The 20,083-nt window shown below is 38.9% G+C and overlaps 2 protein-coding genes across 10 annotated transcripts in view; both read left to right on the top strand.

Annotated features, from left to right (window-relative positions):
- LLPH (LLP homolog, long-term synaptic facilitation factor) overlaps positions 1–20,083 on the top strand; it is a 648,032-nt gene that overhangs the window by 32,116 nt on the left and 595,833 nt on the right. The gene's annotated exons all lie outside the window — the stretch shown is intronic.
- Positions 1–20,083, top strand: part of GRIP1 (glutamate receptor interacting protein 1) — a 710,404-nt gene that overhangs the window by 311,070 nt on the left and 379,251 nt on the right. Inside the window, exon 1 of one of the 9 annotated variants that reach the window (XM_050748315.1) lies at positions 5,152–8,379. The exons of the other annotated variants lie outside the window; for them this stretch is intronic. The gene's annotated coding sequence lies outside the window, so the exon portion shown is untranslated. Of the gene's footprint in view, positions 1–5,151; positions 8,380–20,083 lie in introns of those variants that run through there. 9 annotated transcript variants of the gene reach the window in all.

Raw genomic sequence — 20,083 nt, 5'->3', positions numbered from 1 at the left:
AGTGACTTGGGTGCTGTTTAAAGCATTTCATTTTAAAAGGGAAACAGCATAATAGTTCAGAAAATTTGCAGCCTGATGCAGTAGAAAAGAGAAACCCATTTTTTTTTTTAGGAGAAATTCAAGCTGGATGCAGAAATTTGCATAAGTAGCATGGAGCCTAATGTTAATCCCCAAGACCATGGGGAGGATGCCTCCAGGCCATGTCAGAGACCTTCATGGCAGCTTCTCCCATCACAGGCCCAGAGGTCCAGGAGGAAAAAGTGGTTTTGTGGGCTGGGCCCAGGGTTGCTGTGCTGTGTGCAGCCTGGGGACTTGGTGCCCTGCAGCTCCAGCCATGGCTGAAAGGGGCCAATGTAGAGCTCAGGCTGTGGCTTCAGAGGATGGAAGCCCCAAGCCTTGGCAGCTTCCACATGGTGTTGAGCCTGTGGGTGCACAGAAGTAAAAAATTAAGGTTTGGGAACCTCTGCCTAGGTTTCAGAAGATGTATGCTCCTGGATGCCCAGGCAAAAGTTTGCTGCAGGGGCGGGGCCCTCATGGAGAACTTCTACTAGGGCAGTGCAGAAGGGAAATGTGGGGTGGGAGCACCCATACAGAGTCCCTACTGGGGGTGGAGCTGTGGGAAGAGGGCCACTGTTCTCCAGACCCCAGAATGGTAGATCCACTGACAACTTGAACCGTGTGCCTGGAAAAGCTGCAGATACTCAATGCCAACCCATGAAAGCAGCCAGGAGGGAGGCTGTACCCTGAAAAGCCACAGGAGCCGAGCTGCCCAAGACCATGGGAACCTGCCTCTTGTATTAACATGACCTGGATGTGAGACCTGGAGTCAAAGGAGATCATTTTGTAGCTTTAAAATTCGACTGCCGTTCTGGATTTTGGACTTGCATGGGCCCTGTATCCCCTTTGTTTAGGCCAATTTCTCCCATTTGGAATGGCTGTGTTTACCCAATACCTGTACCTCCATTGTATCTTGGAAGTAACTAGCTTGCTTTTGATTTTGCAGGCTCATGGGCAGAAGGGACTTGCCTTGTCTCGGATGAGACTTTGGACTGTGGACTTTTGGGTTAATGCTGAGATGAGTTAAGACTTTGGGGGACTGTTGGGAAAGCATGATTGGTTTTGAAATGTGAGGACATGAGATTTAGAGGGGCTAGGGACAGAATGATCTGATTTGGTTTTGTCCCTACCCAAATCTCAACTTGAATTGTGTCTCCCAGAATTCCCATGTATTGTAGGAGGAACCCGGGGGTGGGGATAATTGAATCATGGGGGCCAGTCTTTCCTGTGCTATTCTTGTGATAGTGAGTAAGTCTCACAAGATCTGATGGGTTTATCAGGGGTTTCTGCTTTTGCTTGTTCCTCATTTTACTCTTGCTGCCACCATGTAAGAAATGCCTTTCACCTCCCACCATGATTCTGAGGCCTCCCCAGCCATGTGGAACTGTAAGTCCAATTAAACCTCTTTTTATTCCCAGTTTCGGATATATCTTTATCACCAGCATGAAAACAAACTAATACATCTTGCTTTTTAAAAATATTTCTAAACCAGCTACATTTTATAAATATATGCTGTTTTTCACAGATTTTGTAATTTTTTCTGTTTTTTTTTTTTTTTTTTTTTTTTTTTTTTGAGACGGAGTCTCGCTCTGCCGCCCAGGCTGGAGTGCAGTGGCCAGATCTCGGCTCACTGCAAGCTCCACATCCCGGGTTCACGCCATTCTCCTGCCTCAGCCTCCCGAGTATCTGGGACTACAGGCGCCCGCCACCTCGCCCGGCTAGTTTTTTGTATTTTTTAGTAGAGACGGGGTTTCACCGTGTCAGCCAGGATGGTCTCGATCTCCTGACCTCATGATCCGCCCGTCTCGGCCTCCCAAAGTGCTGGGATTACAGGCTTGAGCCACCGCGCCCGGCCTTCTGTTTTATTTTTATAGTAAAATATATGGGAGCTTTATTTTCTTCCTAGATTTATTTGGGTAAAAATAATAAGACTTTTTATGCATCAGTGAGGCTTTTTCATTTCATAGAATTGTGTTGGGGATTTGACAACAACCAAAAAGATGAATGTAAAGCAATGAGCAAAGTTCCTGAAAGGTGCTCCCCATCATTGATCATCAGAGAAATGCAAATCAAAACTACAGTGAGATATCATCTTACTCCAGTTAAAATGACTTTTATCCAAAAGACAGGCAATAGCAAATGTTGATGAGGATGCAGAGAAAAGGGAACCCTTGTACACTGTTGTGGGAATACAAATTAGTACAACCACTATGGAGAACAATTTGGAGGTCCCTTAAAAATCTGAAAATGGAGCTACCATATGGTCCTGCAATCTGACTGCTAGGTATATACCCAAAAGAAAGGAAAGTAGTATATCGAGGAAGTATTTGCAATACTCCTATACATACTGAAGCACTATTCACAGTAGCCAAGATTTGGAAGCAACCTAATTGTTAATCAGCAGATGAATGAATAAAGGAAATGTGGTACTTATACAGAATTGACTATTATATGCCCAAAAAATGAGATCTTATCATTTGCAATAACATGGATGGAACTAAAGGTCATTATGTTAAGTGAAATAGGCCAAACACAGAAAGACAAACTTCACATATTCTCACTTATTTGTGGGTGCTAAAAATGAAAACAATTCAACTCACGTGAGGTGGTTACCAGAGGCTGGGAAGGGTAGTGTGGGAGGGAAGAGAGGAGGGATGGCTAATGGGTAAAAAAATATAGTTAAACAGATGAATAAGGTCTAGTATTTGATAGCACAACAGGGTGATGACAGTCAACAATAATTTATTGTACATTTAAAATTAAAAGAATAATTAGATCATTTATAACATAAAGAAATGATAAGTACCAGAAGTGATGGATACCTCATTTACCCTCATGTGATAATGATGTCCCTATATGCCTTTATATATACACCTACTGTGTACTCACAAAAATTAAAAATTAAGTTTCTGGCACATAGGGTTTAGATGGATTTGACTGAGATAGAGGCAGTTATCTGTAGCATCACATAGTTAATGGCAGTCTCTGAGGGCAGAAGAGCTTAGATTCAAACCCCAGTTTTGCCATTCATTGACTTTGTGGTCTCAGACAAGTTCTTGATTAACCTTGATATTCTCAGTTGTCAACTGGTAATGATGGTATGTATCATATGGCAATAATGAAATTTACCTCATTGCAGGCAGGATTAAATGAGATAATACATGGTGCCTGGCTCAAAGAGCTTAATGCTAGTTAACTGCCTCTTCTACCACCCACTGCCACCACCACCTTCATTAGCACTCCTTCATTCCCACCATTATTGAGGCTCTATGAAATGAGAACCAGGTGTTCATCAGAAAAAGGGTTCTTATGAAATGGAACATTATTATATGATACAAGTTTTAGACTAGTTTTGATATCCAAGTCAAGGATCTATTTTCATGAGACAGGTTCACTGCTCCAATGAGTTAATGCTCAGTTATACAGAACATGGCGTCCCAGTCAGAATTTTCTAGAGACTACCCTGAAGCAAGGATCGAAATACTAATGCTTCATTCGGGATATACAAATTCAGGCCGGTGAGATGAGGGAAAAGGGAAGGGAGTCACCAAAAGACAAATACGATATGATTGAACTCTTGTGAGGTGTCTAAAGTAGTCAAACTCATAGAAACAGAAAGTAGACTGGTGGCTGCCAGGGTCTGGGGCAGGGGAAACGGGGAGTCGGTGCTCAGTGGGTGTGGGGTTTCAGTTTTGCAAGATGAAAGAGTTCTAGAGATTTGTTGCCCAACAATTTAAATATACTTAACACTCCTGGACTGTACACTTAAATAAGGTTAAGATGGTAACATTTATGTGCTTTTTACCATAACTTTTAAAGGGGAGGGAGGCCAGGGAGGAAGTAAAGCAACAGAAAGCAGTGGTTCCAGGGCTGGTTACTGCTTCTCAAGGCCACCAAGGGACACAGCCATTGGCCATGCAACTGCACCCACTTGGCACGTGGAACTCTACTGGATAGGCTGGAGAAAAGAACTATGCTTCACAACAGTGAAAAAGAGAGATGAGGACATTTATCTGCCCTGCTGTCTCCCCATTCTCATTGGGCAGAGTTCACCCCTCGGGGAGTGAATTCCTTCACATTTCCAGGTTGCATTGGCCTCTCCAGCTGTAGTGTGGGCTGCCAGCTCCCACATCTGTGAGTGGCCAGAGAATCCAGAAACTTCAGCTGGGTAACTGAGAGGTCCCACTGCCCAGCCACAGCCACAAGAGAACATTCAACACTCCTAGAGCAGGTGATGCTGGTGGTGGAAACGTAGCTCCCCAGGTGGGAGGAAGCATAACCAAGGGAATATGAAGTTGTGCATGAGATTTGTGTTTGATACACACTGCTGTCCTTTTTTGTGCTAATGAATTAATTGCTACTATATCTTTCTTTCATTCTTTCTTTTTTAACAATGTAAAAGGCTTTAATGTTAGGGTGCCTCATATTAGAAACCACTGGTGGTGACCACCTGGCCAGATGTAGAGCATGAGTGTAAAATTGTTTGCCACATTCTTTGCCCTCTTTGCCTTTGGAAGGAAAAATAAAGTGAGTCCTAGTTAGTTATCACAAAATGCAATGAAAGAGAGCAGTTTTAAGAGATTTCACATTTCTAAAAAATATTAAAGTCTTGTTTTTTCATTGCCTTTTTAATGTTTTAAATATTAGCAGGCATCGCTGTCAAAATGTGTTCTCAATTCCTACTCTGGAATTTTTTTAATAGGAAAATTTTCCGATAAAGATCACAGGTTTCCTGATGTTTTCTTTTGGCCCACTTTCTTTTGTTTTACCAGAATAATTATTATGTTTGGGAAGTTATATCCATCAGTATTTCCTAGCAAAAAAGATATAATGGCATTTTAGAAAATGTGAAAATCATACTTGTTTGCTTCTTCCTAAAGGGTGGCATAGTTTTGTGTGTAGTAAGATGAATTTTTGATCATTGCTTTCAGACCAAATTCATATGACAGCCAACTAGATGAAAGGGTATCAGAATGAAGCAGGCAGACTCAGGGAAATGGGCTTCCCAAAATGCTGACATGCAGTTATTTTTAGAGGCATCTGGGCTTTCTACCCTCTTATTACTTTCTATCCTCCAGTTTTCATTTCTCCTACATGAAAATTGGGCCTTCCTCAGGCTGATTTTGGCTTGAGAATCAAGAGAACTCCATGTTAGTTTACTTCTTCTGGAATAGTGATATCAGCCCTGAGTTTTGTTAAAGGGCAGTGGTTTAGAAAAAATTGTGCTTTTAGATCCTGTGAGATCCTACCTTGAGCAGACAGTGTAGCGACGGCTCTCTGCCCTTGCTAGGAGTCACAATGGCTCATAGGAGCTGCAGGAGATAGAATATGTTGTCTCTGTTGTTATTTAAGCCCATGACTTAATCTAATTTTATCCTGTGTGTGCATGTGTGTGGGTGTGCACGTGTGCTTGCTTTGTTCCACCTATAATCCCCAAGAAACCCTGTGCTGTGTGATGCAGCTTTGGGAGGGAAGTAGGTACATAAGACTTACAAACGCCTTGGAAAGGTATGGGTTTTGTTTCAATTCTTGGTAACATAGACTATAAACCTTTGCAAATTTTCAGTTTTATGTTAACATTTGTTCAGCAGACCTTTTTTCAATTACTTGTGGCTAGATTATTATTGAATGAATACCATATGTATACATCTATCATCTATTTTCCTTTGTCAAAAGGAAAAATAAAACCATTCTGGAAAATCACAACAGATCATAATTATTTACCAGCAGGTTGTCACTTAACCCCTAAGGGGCAACTAAGAGGAGATGCGTTTATTGTGGCTGGATTTGATGATTCACATTGCTAAGTAGTAAAAGGGGAGGAAAAAAATAAGCCATGTTTATCCAAGGAAATGCTGTTTAAGCATGACATTCAAGTGTGAATTGAATACATTGCTGGATCTAGCAGTGACGTTTTCTCACCAACCATGAAAAATCTTTTTTTTAAAATTTCTGTTGTGTTCTAAGTCAAACTCATATATAAGCTTTCTGTTAGATTAATGCAGTTTTCTCAGATACTATCAATCATTTAACCACTTTCAGTAAACATTCATTGAGTGTCTACTATGGGTTAGGTGTTAAGAATTCAAAGTTAAATAAAATAGTATCTGCTTTCAAGGATCTCACAAGCTGATTCAGACAGCAATAAATAATAAATATACATAATAAATGCTCTGGGAACAAAATGCAGAGGGTGATTAATTCTGCAGAGGGAAAGACTTTGAGTGGAGGAAACTTTGATCTATGATGAAAAGATAAATGAATATATTGGTTAAGGTGGATAATGCTAGCTGCTACAACAGAGAAACTCCTGCATCTCAGTGGCATAACATCATAGGTGATTTATTTTTCACTCAGGTCACAGGCCAACAGCTCAAAGCGGGTCAGCAGTGGTGGAAGGTGGCTGCGTGCCACAGAATGATTTGGGGACATTGGATTCTTCCTACTGTTGCTTTACCATCTCCCAGCTCCTTAGAATAAGTGGTCTACAGATGGAAGTCAAAAAGTGGCCCCTTTCCTTCTATTCACATTTTACTTTCTGTGATTCATATATGTATTCACATTTTACTTTCTGTGATTCATATATGTAGCCACATCTAAGTACAAGAAGGGTTGGAAAATATATTTTAGCCATATGCCCAAATAGAAGAGGGGAACGCAGATATTAGTAAATACTAGTAATTTTGCCATAGTTAGATTATTTTACATTGAGAAATGGGGTCGGATAGCCGTATAAATAGGATATAAGAGCGTTAAAGAGTTTGGGAAGAGAGGAAGGTTCTATTTTGGCTAGAATATACAGCATTGGTGGGTAGGGGCTAGGAAGTCGAAGAGAAATACCACTACAAAGGTAGTTCAGGGCTGGATTATAAAAGATCCTAAATGCCCTACTGAGAAGTTTCCACTAGTGTTTGAGCTATAGTTCTCCATTGTTGTCTTATTTCCTTGGCTAAAATTTATTTTTGAAATAGATGTTATATTTATTCTATTATTTGAGGCATTATGTTTTGGTAATGTAATTTTTAAAAACTGAAGCCTTATTTTTTCAGTAAGATTATAATTTTGAAGGCAAGGGTCACATTAATGCTTTATATATTTCCCTACAGTTTAGATCATGAAGCACAAAGGTATCCAGTGTTTAACCAGGTGATAATTTACTAACAGCTTCATAGAAATGGCTTTTATTTAAATAGGTATAGGTAAGCAATGCCTCTAGCCCATGGTACTATAGCTAAATAATTCAGTTCGTACTGACCAGCAACTAAGGGGTCTCTGTATTATGCCATCAAATCACATGTATCAATTGCCTATATGTACAAGACTCTGAGATGGATATAATAGTGAGAAGAAGTCCTTATTCTCTAGGTATTTAAGACCTCAAATAAACAAAATGTATGACCGTCCTTGGAAAATATGATATTTTGAGGAGTACTCTATTCAGTTCTGTATCAGAATGTGCTTGATTTACTATAAAACTAAATGTTATTTTATGCTTCAAACTAGAAAACACTTTAAATATACATGTGAATTTAGTATCTTTGAAAACAGAAGGTTAATGAAACTCTCAGCTGGAGGACTACGTAGGTATTTGATAAAAATGCTTGACACTCCAACCAGTGCACTTCATTCATTCCAAGCTATGATCCTAACCAGAGCCTCCATTGTGTCTTAAATGGAAGCTTATTACCATAATAAATTGTTATGTTATACTTTGTTATGACTGTTGTTATAAATATATCCTTTTATAATATGGACAAATATTTTCTCTCTACAATAAGCATTTTCATGAGTGATTTGTGGAACCATTGAGGGTCCTGCCAGTGAGAATGCTAATCTAGTATTCTCCCTCTCCATGCCTGTTACATTGGTCCCTTAGATTTGTGGCATGCTCATCTTATTGACAGTGACTCATTATGGCTTTGTGCTTTGCTTTTATTAGAAATTGCAGCAAGGTGATATAAGTCACTTTAGATTTCGCTTCCCACCATTGGATCATAATGTAGACATTAGCTTGTGACACATGTTGTCAGCACTTTCAGATTATATGTGAAACTTAAAAGCAGATTTGCCAAGTTTATAAGTGAGATAAATTTGATACAAAACCTAAATCTATTTATTTTAGCTAAACAAACCATGAAATGTTTCTCATTGAGGGTAATGAAAGCACCACCCTAAATCTATATTCTTATTTAATTCAGTGCCCATTTATGGAGCATCTGCCTAAGAGCCAGTCATGAATACCAAGAAGACCTAACTTCTGCCTTGAGATGTTCACACCAGTGGAGACAGAAGCCTTCATGGAGAAGGTGGCTTTTTAGCCAGGTTAGAAATGAAATAAACTAAGCATTCAGTAGTTGCACCCTGGACTCCACCCTACCCTTCTGTCAGAAACCTGAATATTTTTACCTCTAATTTCTGAAGTGTGTGCAAGAGGTTTGGGGTTTGGGTGGGTACAGAATGCAGAATATGAGAAGAGAGAATAGCTGGTTACCCCTTTTCTGCCTGTACTTTGAGCAGTCCGTTAAGAGCCACATCCCTCTTAGCTTCTCTACTCACTGAACTCCTCTATACACCTTAGTTTTCCTAGTATTTTATTCTTTTGTTCTCCTTTTCCTTTTCGTTACATTTAGAGTTGGAGATACAATTGTTCAATGATGGAATGTAAAGTACTTTTGGGGGCTTTCACTCCGATGTTCTTACCTTAGGGTCTAAAATAAGAACCCTGGAGAGTTCCACAAGCTGCATTTACAATTCTTTCTCAGTTTCTCACTTGGACACTAATTTTATTTTATTATTATTTTTTTTATTTTTTATTTTTTTTTTTTTTGAGACGGAGTCTCGCTCTGTCACCCAGGCTGGAGTGCAGTGGCCGGATCTCAGCTCACTGCAAGCTCCGCCTCCCGGGTTCACGCCATTCTCCTGCCTCAGCCTCCCGAGTAGCTGGGACTACAGGCGCCCGCCACCTCGCCCGGCTAGTTTTTTGTATTTTTTTAGTAGAGACGGGGGTTTCACCGTGTTAACCAGGATGGTCTCGATCTCCTGACCTCGTGATCCGCCCGTCTCGGCCTCCCAAAGTGCTGGGTAATTTTATTTTAACTTAAAACTTTTCCTTTTAAAAAAATGAATGTTATCCTCCCAAAAGCAGTCTATTATAATAAATATATGAACATGAAAAAAGAATAAAGTTGAGCAACCTTAGAATATTTTAGTCTTTATTGGTTTAAAGCAATCTTCCTATTACTTTAGGAGATGAATTACTGTTCATTGCCTATGCTGTTTTAATGATCACATGTAAATAATTTATTTTAAATTCTCTTTGATATCTGTCATTTGGTGACTTAACCCCTATTTTCACAGGTCTTTTGCTTATTTTGGGAAACTCTATTGCTGTTAGAATGTATCATTTAAATCTGATTTTATGGTGGTATTCTCTTTGTGATCTGTACAGACTTTGGCACTCTTCTGATGTAACAGACGTATTTAAAATTGTTATTCAAAAGCAGCTCTCTGTCCTTAAAACTGCACGTGTCAAACCTGGATTGACCCTGTTGCCTCTGGGATTAAACTGGTGGGACAAGGTGAGGGAGAATGGGTTGCCTCCTTCATCCAGTGTGTGAGTTTGTACGTATGCTCAGTTTCCCACAGGACCTGTGACCTCCTCCCCTTGGCAGGTAGATTAAAATAGCCAGGGGCTTGTCTTTCTCTGACAGTTCATAAAAACAGCTGGCACACTATATTGAGGCTCTCAGGTACCAAGCACTGACAACTGCTTCGCCTGCTTTACCTATAAAAAGGGGACACATGAAAGAGCAGGATTTCTTCACTGAGACTCAGACTTAAACTGTGGCAACAGCAGCACCCTGCCACAGCATGCTTCTCTTTGGGATGATGAAAGGATCAAGGGACTCTTGGCATGCATAAATTTCCTAATAAAGCCTGATTTTAAAACTCATGCCATGGATATCTTAGAATTCTCCCCAAACCCAAGTGCTTGACAGGTGGAATTTGCCTGTTATGACAGTATTGGGTAAAGGAAAGTAAGCTAATATAATCTCTGCTCATTAGAGAGAAGAAAAATGTGTGAACACATCCTGTGGTGCACACCGTAGGTATACACACATTGGAATGCCCTGTCTGCAGTTTGTTGGAGTTGACTTTGGGGAGGTAGCAGAATCAGTGTAGATTACCTCAAGCAGTACTTCGTTTTCAACCTGAGAAATGAGAAGACTATGGTATGAAATAATCTGCTTTTATATTAGGCAAGGCATTAATTAAGAGAAATTTATTTCTCTCTCTGTATCCATGTGGACATAAGCAGTCCACCATAACAGAGAGCCAGGCTCCTTCTATGCTGCTGCTCTGACACCTCCGGGGAATTTTCTTCATCCAAGATGCCTCACCACCATTATATCTGCATTTCAGTCAGCAGGATGGGTAAAAGGGTTGGTGGTGGCAGTAGGGAGGGGGGCATCTGGAAGATGCACACATGAATTCTGCTCACATGCAGTTGCTGCAGAGGATACTGGGAAATGAAGTCGTCCCCACTTATTCCCAAGTGGCAAAACTGCCATATTACCTCCACAGGAAGTCTAACTACTGCATACCGGTTAGAAAAAAGGATTACAGTTTTACAAAATCAGCATTTAAGAAGAGTCAGTATAACACTGCAGAAAATATACAAATTACTTACAGAAAATTCATTTAGAGAACAGAAATAGCCACATCAGTTTGCTCATAGCCATTGTTTGCTTATGAGCCATTGCCTGGTACACAGCTGAGAAAAGTCAAGTTAACTGGGGTGAATAAAGTAGGGGCCATTGAGAATTGAGTTGGTGTCTTTCCCAAATTACACTGAGTAAACAATACAGAAAAACAGGTGGATCAAGAAGTGGTGTCATCCATTCAACATTTCTTTTATGCCTAGTTGGTGTCAGATGTTGTGCTCGGAATTATGAAAATGAGATTGGATTAGACAGTTTTTGTTCTTGAGTAGTTCACATTCTAATGAAGAAGCTATAGATGTACTAATTAAAACATTTTAATAAAAACACCTAGCTAAAATCAGGGGTTCTATAAAAGAAGAGTAGAATAGGAAGAATGGATGCTTGTGGGCAACTAGCAGTCTCTGATACAGTTTGCATGTTAATGCATGCACTCAACAAATGTTTATTAAGTGTCTGCTGTGCATTATCCCTGCCTAGGTAGTGATCTGGCTGTCTGTCTATTGTGTATATAGAGAAGTCTGGGATTTAAACATGTAAAGTCTATAAGAATGGTTACCTCTAGGTATGGATACACTTAGGTATAGTACAAATATTTTATAGAATGCATGTTTTATCCCTGTTATTTAAACAATTGCTTTAAAAATGGTAGCAGCAAACAGAATAGAATCTGAAAAGATAAACTCAATCTTTTCAGACTCAATGAAATAGAAAAAAAAGACCATATAGAAAGTCCACACAGCCAAGAAATCATAGACCATGTGTAGATTCAGGGCTGGCCACTCACCATTGTGAAGGAAAGAAGCTTTAATTGTTTGCACAACAAACATAGAATTGGACCTTGCAGTCTCTCTAGATCCTTAAACCACATGATCCTAAGACTGCTAGACACTACAGCGTTCTCAGTACAGCTTGGGGTTAGTTGGAACTTATGATAGATACATGCCACTAACACTGGTACTGAAAGTTAAAAGGCAACCTGGCAAGAACAAGTACCATGGGAACCATGTGAGATTAGGGATTACTATTACCCTTATTTTAAAATTGAGGAATCTGAGCTAAAGAGAGTTAAATATGACTTCTAAGATTATACAACTATGTATGGTGATGCCAGGATTTGCACCCAGACGCTAAAATTCTTATATAAGTAACTGAGGCCAGGCATGGTGGCTCACGCATGCAATCCCAGCATTTTGGGAGGCCGAGGTGGGTGGATCACTTGAGGTCAGGAGTTTGAGACCAGTCTGGTGACCATGGTGAAACCCCGTCTCTACTAAAAATACAGAAATTAGTCAGACATGGTGGTGTGCCCTGTAGTCCCAGATACTTGGGAGGCTGAGGCAGGAGAATCGCTTAAACCCAGAAGGTAGAAATTGCAGTGAGCCAAGATTGTGCCACTACACTCCAGCCTGGACAACAGAGCGAGACTTCATCTCAAAAAAAATATATACACACACACATACACTGCCAATAAATAAATATATATTTATATCCACATTTGTAATATATATGCATAAATGATGTATTCTCTCCTTATAATCTCTGAGTTCATATTATGTGAATTATAGTTTATTGTATTCAATGTATTATGTAACTCATCTTTTATTCCATTTGGAGTTAAATAAAAGATCAAATATTTATTTTTATTTTTATTGAGCCAGACACTCTACTTTTCACAGAGTTCACAAGACAACCCTGGGGGAAAAATAATATTGGTATTGTTAAACCCATTTTGTAGATTAAGAGGTTGAGTTTCAGAAAGGTCAAATACTTTAGCTCTTGCTGGGTATATGCTTTTGCTCAAATCTGGATACAGACTTATCCCTCATCCCCAAATAAGCTTTTCTTATTTTGTGTGCTATTATGCCCATTTTCCATTCCCTATTGGCCTGAAATAAAATTACTTTTTAACCCATTTTATTTTTCTCTTAAGCGTTATCTATGTGTTTAATCACAATCAGAAGGCACAGAAAGAAATGCTTCTTTTGCTTCATGTTTAACAGAGGTAACTTAAATTTTGAGTCTCTGTCAAGAATGTGTAGCTTGCTTGATTTTCAGAAGCTTCTGCTGGAAGATATTCTTTTCATGTACACAATTGCTTCTTGGATTTTGTAGGCAGCAGTGCTATGGTTAATAGTCAAGTTATTTAATATCCTCTTTGTTAGCTTAGTTTTCAATTTTTAAGTAGTTTATACAGCCAAGGAATCTAGATATAACTTTTATTTACTCAGTTTTTTAAATCCCTTATATTCTTTCTAGAAATCTAGTTTTACTTCAGAGTATATATGTTCATTTCCTTCTCAGTTCACTTTTTTTCTACATCCAACTAGACTCTTTCAGTGTTTCTAATCCTAAATCCAAAACTGTCCCTATTTATGCTCTATTTTTATTATAATATGTAACTTAATCTTAGCTAATCAGCTCAACCTCTCATCACCATTATTGCCATAACTCAAATGAATGTGGCTTAATTTATTTTAATGCTATTTTGCCATAAATGGATTCTAACAATTTATTGTTCTGCTCGAAGTGGCCTGCAGTGGGCAGGGACAATAGATACCTGGAAGCCTTCCCAGCTGAAGAATAACTCTTTCCTGTAAACTGTCAATTAGAAATCCATTTGGATTAGCAAATTCCCTTAAAATGTCAGTGCTTGCTGGGAATGTTAATCCAATCAACCTTTCACACCTTAGTGCCTGAGATCTTATTTTAATGAGATAATCATATTCTTTTCCTCTTAGTACCTAATTAAGCTCAGTCATAGGGAGGTAGCTACCCTGTGGGTAATGTAGGTATTCTAAGGCATTCCAGGGGGCATCTGGTAGACCAGCATGATTTCAATTGAGAGAGCAACAAGAGGGTACCAAAGGTGGAGAAGGACATGTTCCTACTTAGTGTCTTAACAACAGCTTTCTTGCTCTTTTTGTAGCACGCACAATTTCCGCGATTCTATAAAAAGGTGCCTCTCAAACGTCAATGTGCATGTGATTTATATAGGGCTCTTAATGAACTGCAGATTCTGAATGAACGGGTCTGAAGCGCCACCTAAGATTCTGCATTTCTAACAAACTTCCAGAGATGCCAGTGCTGCTGGGCTGAGAACCACATTTTCAGGCTTCAAGCCTATGAAATAGCCAATGTGTCCATGAAGAAGTTATGGAAATAAGTGGCTCACTGGATGTTCTTTCATTTCTAAATTTTCTTTTATCCCTTCTTATAGACATTCATTTCTCTTCTAAGTTCTCCCAGTCAGTTCAGCAGCTTTGTTTTATTTTTCAACCAACAAGATTTCTGATCGGTTTCCTTCCCTTTTCACGATTTGTATATTCAATCAATGTGGCAGCCAGCAAATCCTGCCAATGCAGAATTTGTCTTTTTTTCTGCCTGGACTGGTCCTTCCTATGGTGTTTATTTTGTGAAATATCCTAAGCTAATATATTTGAGAACTAACTTGAAGCACACCAACTTATCCTTTTCAAATTTGAAGCTTTCAGTATCCTCCACAGCAGCCAAAGTACCACCCATCTCAGATTGGGTGTTGCTGAACAGCAGGGCCCTTGCACTTCAGTGACCTGGCTTCACCGCTTCCGACCTTGCAGACTACACTCTGATCACTGAACATCTCTCCTCTCATGGCTTCTGGGACACCTCTGTGCCCTGCTTCTAAAAGGTCTTTTTCAGTACACCGTGTTATCTTTACCTCTTTCCTTTGGTGTTTCTGACCTATTCTTACATTTTGAAATATCCCTAGCCCTCTCCCTCTGCATGCCAAGTCTTATCCTTTTTATGATATTCCTCTAAGTTTACTTCTACTTGCTCTATGAAATTGGTCGTTTCTCTCTGCTCTGTGAAGTGCTTTGCATAATTCTACAGCATTTATCTTCTATTGCAGTCTTTTATGCATGTATTTGCTTTATCCACTAGAAGGTAAGCTGCTCAAGAACAAAAGCATTGTCTTGCTTATCTTTATGTTTAGAACTCCAAGTGCAATATTTGGGACCTAGTAGGCATAGAATAAATGTTGAATGAATGACTACATTTATTAATCAGCCTGTTTCTCCTTATTATTTACTCTATGTGAGTTCTAATTTGCTCTATGTACCTTGTCTTTCTTCAGCTTTGATTCATCTAGTCTTGACCAAACATAAGAAGTCTTTCTGTTCTCTACATGAATAATCTATAAGTCATTTGTGTATTTTCTTCAGGGTTTTACTGACCATTCCTAAATGCTGATTCTGTAAAGCTGCAGTCCTTTTTACTGACTAGTTTATATATGATGGAGTCTGACTTCCTATTGAGGTAATTTGGCAGCTTTACCACCAAGGAGCCATAGAAATATCCACGTTGCTTGTTATCTATGGACCTTATCTGATGAAGCAGTCCTTTCAGTTATGGCCATCAGGTGATATGTAAAATGTTTGTCCCTGAAATTCAAGTGACCCCTGCAAAGCAATACTCCTCAGTTTGCCTTTTATAGGACCAGAATGATTGTTAAAACCAGAAGCCAAATTCATTAATTTCTTGCTGTGATATATAACAGCCATACAATACTACGCATTTGGTAAATGTCAGCAGTATTAATAGAATTGTCTGTAATATAGTTGGGTAAGATTTCTGCGTATAAAACTAAATTATGATGGATGAGTTACTTAAAGGATGAAGGAAAATAACCTTTAAGTAGTGTTAAAAGCTGGGTGGCACTGGGTGGTATACAGAGAATGAGGTCCTGAGACTGAAGCAGTAGTGGCTGGGCTAATGCACAAAGACAGGAGATATGTGGGCTGATGGGCCAGGCCTCTAGGGGAACCAGGCAATGAAAGGTTAACATGAGGTCTGCAATGAGTTTAGCAGTCCAGAGCAGATTGCTTCACAATCAGGAACTATTATTCAAACAAATCTTAGTGGTCAGAATGCACTGTAGGACCCAAACCCAGGAAGACAGACCCAGCAGCAGTAATCTAGCTGAGGATTCATGGAGAAAGAGGAACCAGAAGCTCATCAGAAATATCTGTGTAGGAGAGATAGGGCATTACGTTTATTATCTCCCAGGCACCAATACCCTAAAAAGAGCAGGCTAATAATTGCAGGAAAAAAATTTAATGACTAGAGAAAGTGTGAAAGGGAAGAGAAAGCCTATCCTTGTAGGAATGAACCTTTTTTTTCAGGAATAGAAGACCATCTTGATAAATGTACTGGTGTGGCATGATGGGGAAACAGTATTATAAATTAAATTAGATTTAGGCAATGTTTCGTTACTTTCATTTTCATGTATTTATGTATGTACTCATTTGCTTGTTTATTAACTTACTCTCCTACTTGCTTTGGTAACTTTCCACTGGTGCACCTGGAAGAACGAGAGCTAGGTAGCTCTCTAGAGAGCATGCTCATACTATGAAGATAATATTTTAATTAAGACACAGGAAGCAATGGAAAAGCACTGAAGGAACCTGAAAAAGAAATCACTATTATCAGAGGTAGGAACAAGGAATTCTGTACAACTGTAGGGTCTGTATTTTTGAGTGGAAGGTAGAGAAGCTACTGTCAATGAAAACTGCCTCCTTTCACTTAAATATGTAATGGAGGAAAGGTCCTCTACAAAGATTTCAGTCTTTCCATAGCTGTGGCCCTTGTGGCAATCCACTGGTAACTGATGATTTTGAATAGAAGATTGATTAATTTACCCTCATACCAATTTTAACACTATTAACTTTGGCTTTATTGGATAATGCTGGCTTTCCTCCTCCTCCTTGTTATCTTATACTCTGGGGACTTGCACAGTATCCTAGACACTCCAGGACAGGATCTTGGTAAATATCGAGTGCATGGCCACACACACACAAAGTCTATTTACATTATGGACATCATTGATTCAACTTGCCTCTTGGAAAGTATGATCACTATTCTATTCTGGCTGGTATATTGACTTCTTCCAGGTCCCTGGCTCCTGATCTGTGGATCTAATTGGATCTGCCATACCTTGGCTTCTGAAAGCGTTCCTCCTCATGACCCCTACTCTCTTTAGGATTCATAATAAAGTTTCCCTGGTTACTCCACCAGCTTAGATAATAGCAAGACTCCTGCTACCACCCAGACTTAATCTTTCCACTTTGGGGGAGGTTGCCACTAGCCCAGTGGTTCTCAACATTGTTTCTACCCCAACATATTTGGGAATAGAAATATACCTACTAGTAACCTACAGCTAGAACCATTCCCCAAAAAATATTTTCGGCAAATATTTAATGAGTACCTGCTACATGCCATCTAAGCCCTGGGGTAGATGCTAGGTGAGTAAATGCAGTCCTTGCATTCTAGCTAGCTGGAGAATGGTTCTCTTATATTTATTTTTCGTGTGTATTATTGTTACCATGGGTTTTTGAGGGCTACTTGTTTGTCTTAGGAAGGTAGACATCTCTTCCAATCAGGAAAGGCTGCTGTTTCTGTGGTACATTAAAAAGTTTCATTTTCTAAATGCTACCTGTTCTTATGACAGAGAGGTATGTACTGTTCTTTTTTTCAATATGAATTTAATTCTTACATTGACTATTTTACCTCCTACTGTTGCTAGTCATTAACTGCCTCCAATTAACTATTGGTTTTAATTGTCAAAATATAGATAATAAATTTGACTGACATTCTCTATTTTTTATTACCTCATAATGTTTCATTTGCCCTTTCTTCTCTCAGCTTGCCATTTCATATGATCATCTGGGGAAGGAGCAACCACTTCCTCAAATGTTGTTTTCTATTTCCTGTTCTATCTCTCACTTGAAACAACTTTGCAATGCACTTTTTTTTTAAACATTTTCTGAGTAAATGAGTGTAATGTCATATACCAGAAATAGCCATAGATCCTTCTTATCCAAATAGTGTAAATCTGTTTATCACTTCATTTCTAATTAACCTTTCTTCAAGTTGATGCTGGAAGTGCTGTTGTTGTTTTTCCTTGAGTTTCTAATCACCTTCCTGTAGTGATGCATTCTCCTTCTTGAGATGCTGGTAGTCTTGTCAGGATGGCCTTGTGGGTGGCCTAACTCCGTGTGGAAATTTATACTGGTTCCTTGAAGATTATAAGCAAATATTTCTGTCTGAGATCAGTTTCTCTCTTTCTGTTTTCCTAAGGAAACCATTTTATTACTAGTTCATTTGTAACAAAATATCCCAACTTATTTGAAAGAAAAGATGAGTTGAGGTGACTTCCAGTAAAAATGCAAATATAACAGCACAGTTAATGTCAGAAAGAAACACCAGACCTCTCCGAGAGAAAACTCTTTATGGAGTTTTCAGTACTAAACCTCAGAGAAGCTGGCAGCCCCTATAAATCAAAGGCAAGAGGTATGAAAATAAAATAATACCAGAGCAGGGATATAACCTAGATACTGTATAAAGCAGAGAAGAAAAAGGTACAGTGGTGTATAATTCTACATTTCAGTATTATGAGCTGTTGACAGAAAATTGTTTCCTCTCGTATGAGTTGAGTAAAGAATTGGTAGAGAGGTTGGGAAACAATGAAAAGAAACGGTGCTAGGCAAAAAAAAAAGCATAAGGAAAGAGCTGGCTATTTTCTAAAGATAGGAAGCCATTATGTTTAGAAACTTGAAGAATATTCACAGATCAGTGATGGTCTAGTCTGTCCTATCTGATAATGCCATAGCCACTAGCTGCATGTGGCTGGCTATGGGGCATTTGAAATGTAGCTAGTCCAAACTGAGATGTGCTGTAAGTACAGAATATATACCAGATTTCGAATCTTAGCACCCCCGCAATATGAAACCTTAATAACTTTTAGATTGATTACATGTTGAAATGGGAACTTTTTCCCATTAAATAAATATTAAAATTAATTTCACATTTTTTTATATTTGCTTACATGTAACTACAGAAAATTTAAAATTACATATGTGGCACACATTATATTTCTACTGGATAGTGCTGGCCTAGCCCCATACCCTGCTGGTGGGACTGTCTTTTATCTCTATGGCAAGTTAACTTTCTAAATGTCGATCTTACTTTATCCCCACATTTTCCCTCTGAGTTGGTTAATTTCTTTTTAGGTAGTTTTATCTATTTTGGAAAGTTTATTTTTAATGTAGGAGGTGGATATGAGTAAAGAAAATGTATAGCATAATTGGAGAATTATTTTCATGGACAAGCCCTAGAGATAATCCCTTTGAAGTAAAGGGTTTTAAAGTACTTTTTTAAAAAGTAAGAACTGCTATCAAATGTTGATTATGGATAGATACCCTATACAAAAAGCACCTAGGAGAAGAAATCGCTTCAGAACAATTCTCTTTTATTTGTATTAGTAGGAGTAGATGTTGCATCTTCTTTGAAAAAGAGAGCTGGGAACAATTGTTAGAGAAAGGGGAGCTGTTTTTCTGAACCTCATTCTCCACAACCAAGCCCCTTTCCAGGAGGCTTAGTCAAATTGGACATTTTTTTCTTTAATTGCATTTCTAGCATTGAAAATTAAATGTGCATACATTGAAAGCATATGTGCTCATATCACCTATGCATCTGGCTATGCTGAGAGAGAATATGAACATCTCCACCCAGAGTTGAGAAAGAGGACTTTGGTTGGCTCCTGCTTCCAGCATGTCCTAGCTCTTTAATCTTAGTTCTTTCATCTCTCCAAACCTAATTTTCTCAAATATAACATTTAAATAATCTTAATGTATATTCATGAGTCGTTGTGAGGATTGCGTGAGATAATTATCCAAGGCATCTAGCACAGTGTCTGGCACATTGGTGCTCCATAAATATTAACTGGACTTATAGATATAAGTTTGATTCTAAAAACAGTCTTCATTTACCTCCCTATAGTTTGGCTTGTATTCTTCTAATGGGATGAATCAACAGAAGGCTAAGTGGTTTTTCCAACATCTTTAATGATTTAAAAGCACTTTTGGCATTAGAACTCAAGTTTCAAACCATCTATGCCCTGGGCCAGGAGCCAGAAATTATTTCTGGCCACAGTTCAGATTCTAGGAGAAAAACAGGACTGACTGCAGTCTTAACATCCTTTGTTGAAGTCAAGAGCTATACACTGATGCTGATGCAGACATTTGTATCACTTATGCCTCATAGTCACGGACAGGGGTGAGGATGGTTCAGTTAAATTCGGATGGCCAGATCCAGCTGAGGGAGGCATGACCTGAAATTAGATCTTTTCCATCTAGGGTAGAAGTGGGGATAGGAAGGCCAGACAGAATGAAAAATCGGTGATTTTTGGCCACAAAAAGATGTATATTCATCATCAGCGATCTAACAGACGTGGCATAGCAACAAGGACATCTGATTGCCAGATC

This window comes from Macaca thibetana, chromosome 11 (genome assembly GCF_024542745.1).
Source record: "Macaca thibetana thibetana isolate TM-01 chromosome 11, ASM2454274v1, whole genome shotgun sequence".
Classification (NCBI taxonomy): Eukaryota; Metazoa; Chordata; class Mammalia; order Primates; family Cercopithecidae; genus Macaca; species Macaca thibetana.
Note: the sequence above shows the minus strand (reverse complement) of the source record. Positions and strands in the feature narration are given on the sequence as shown.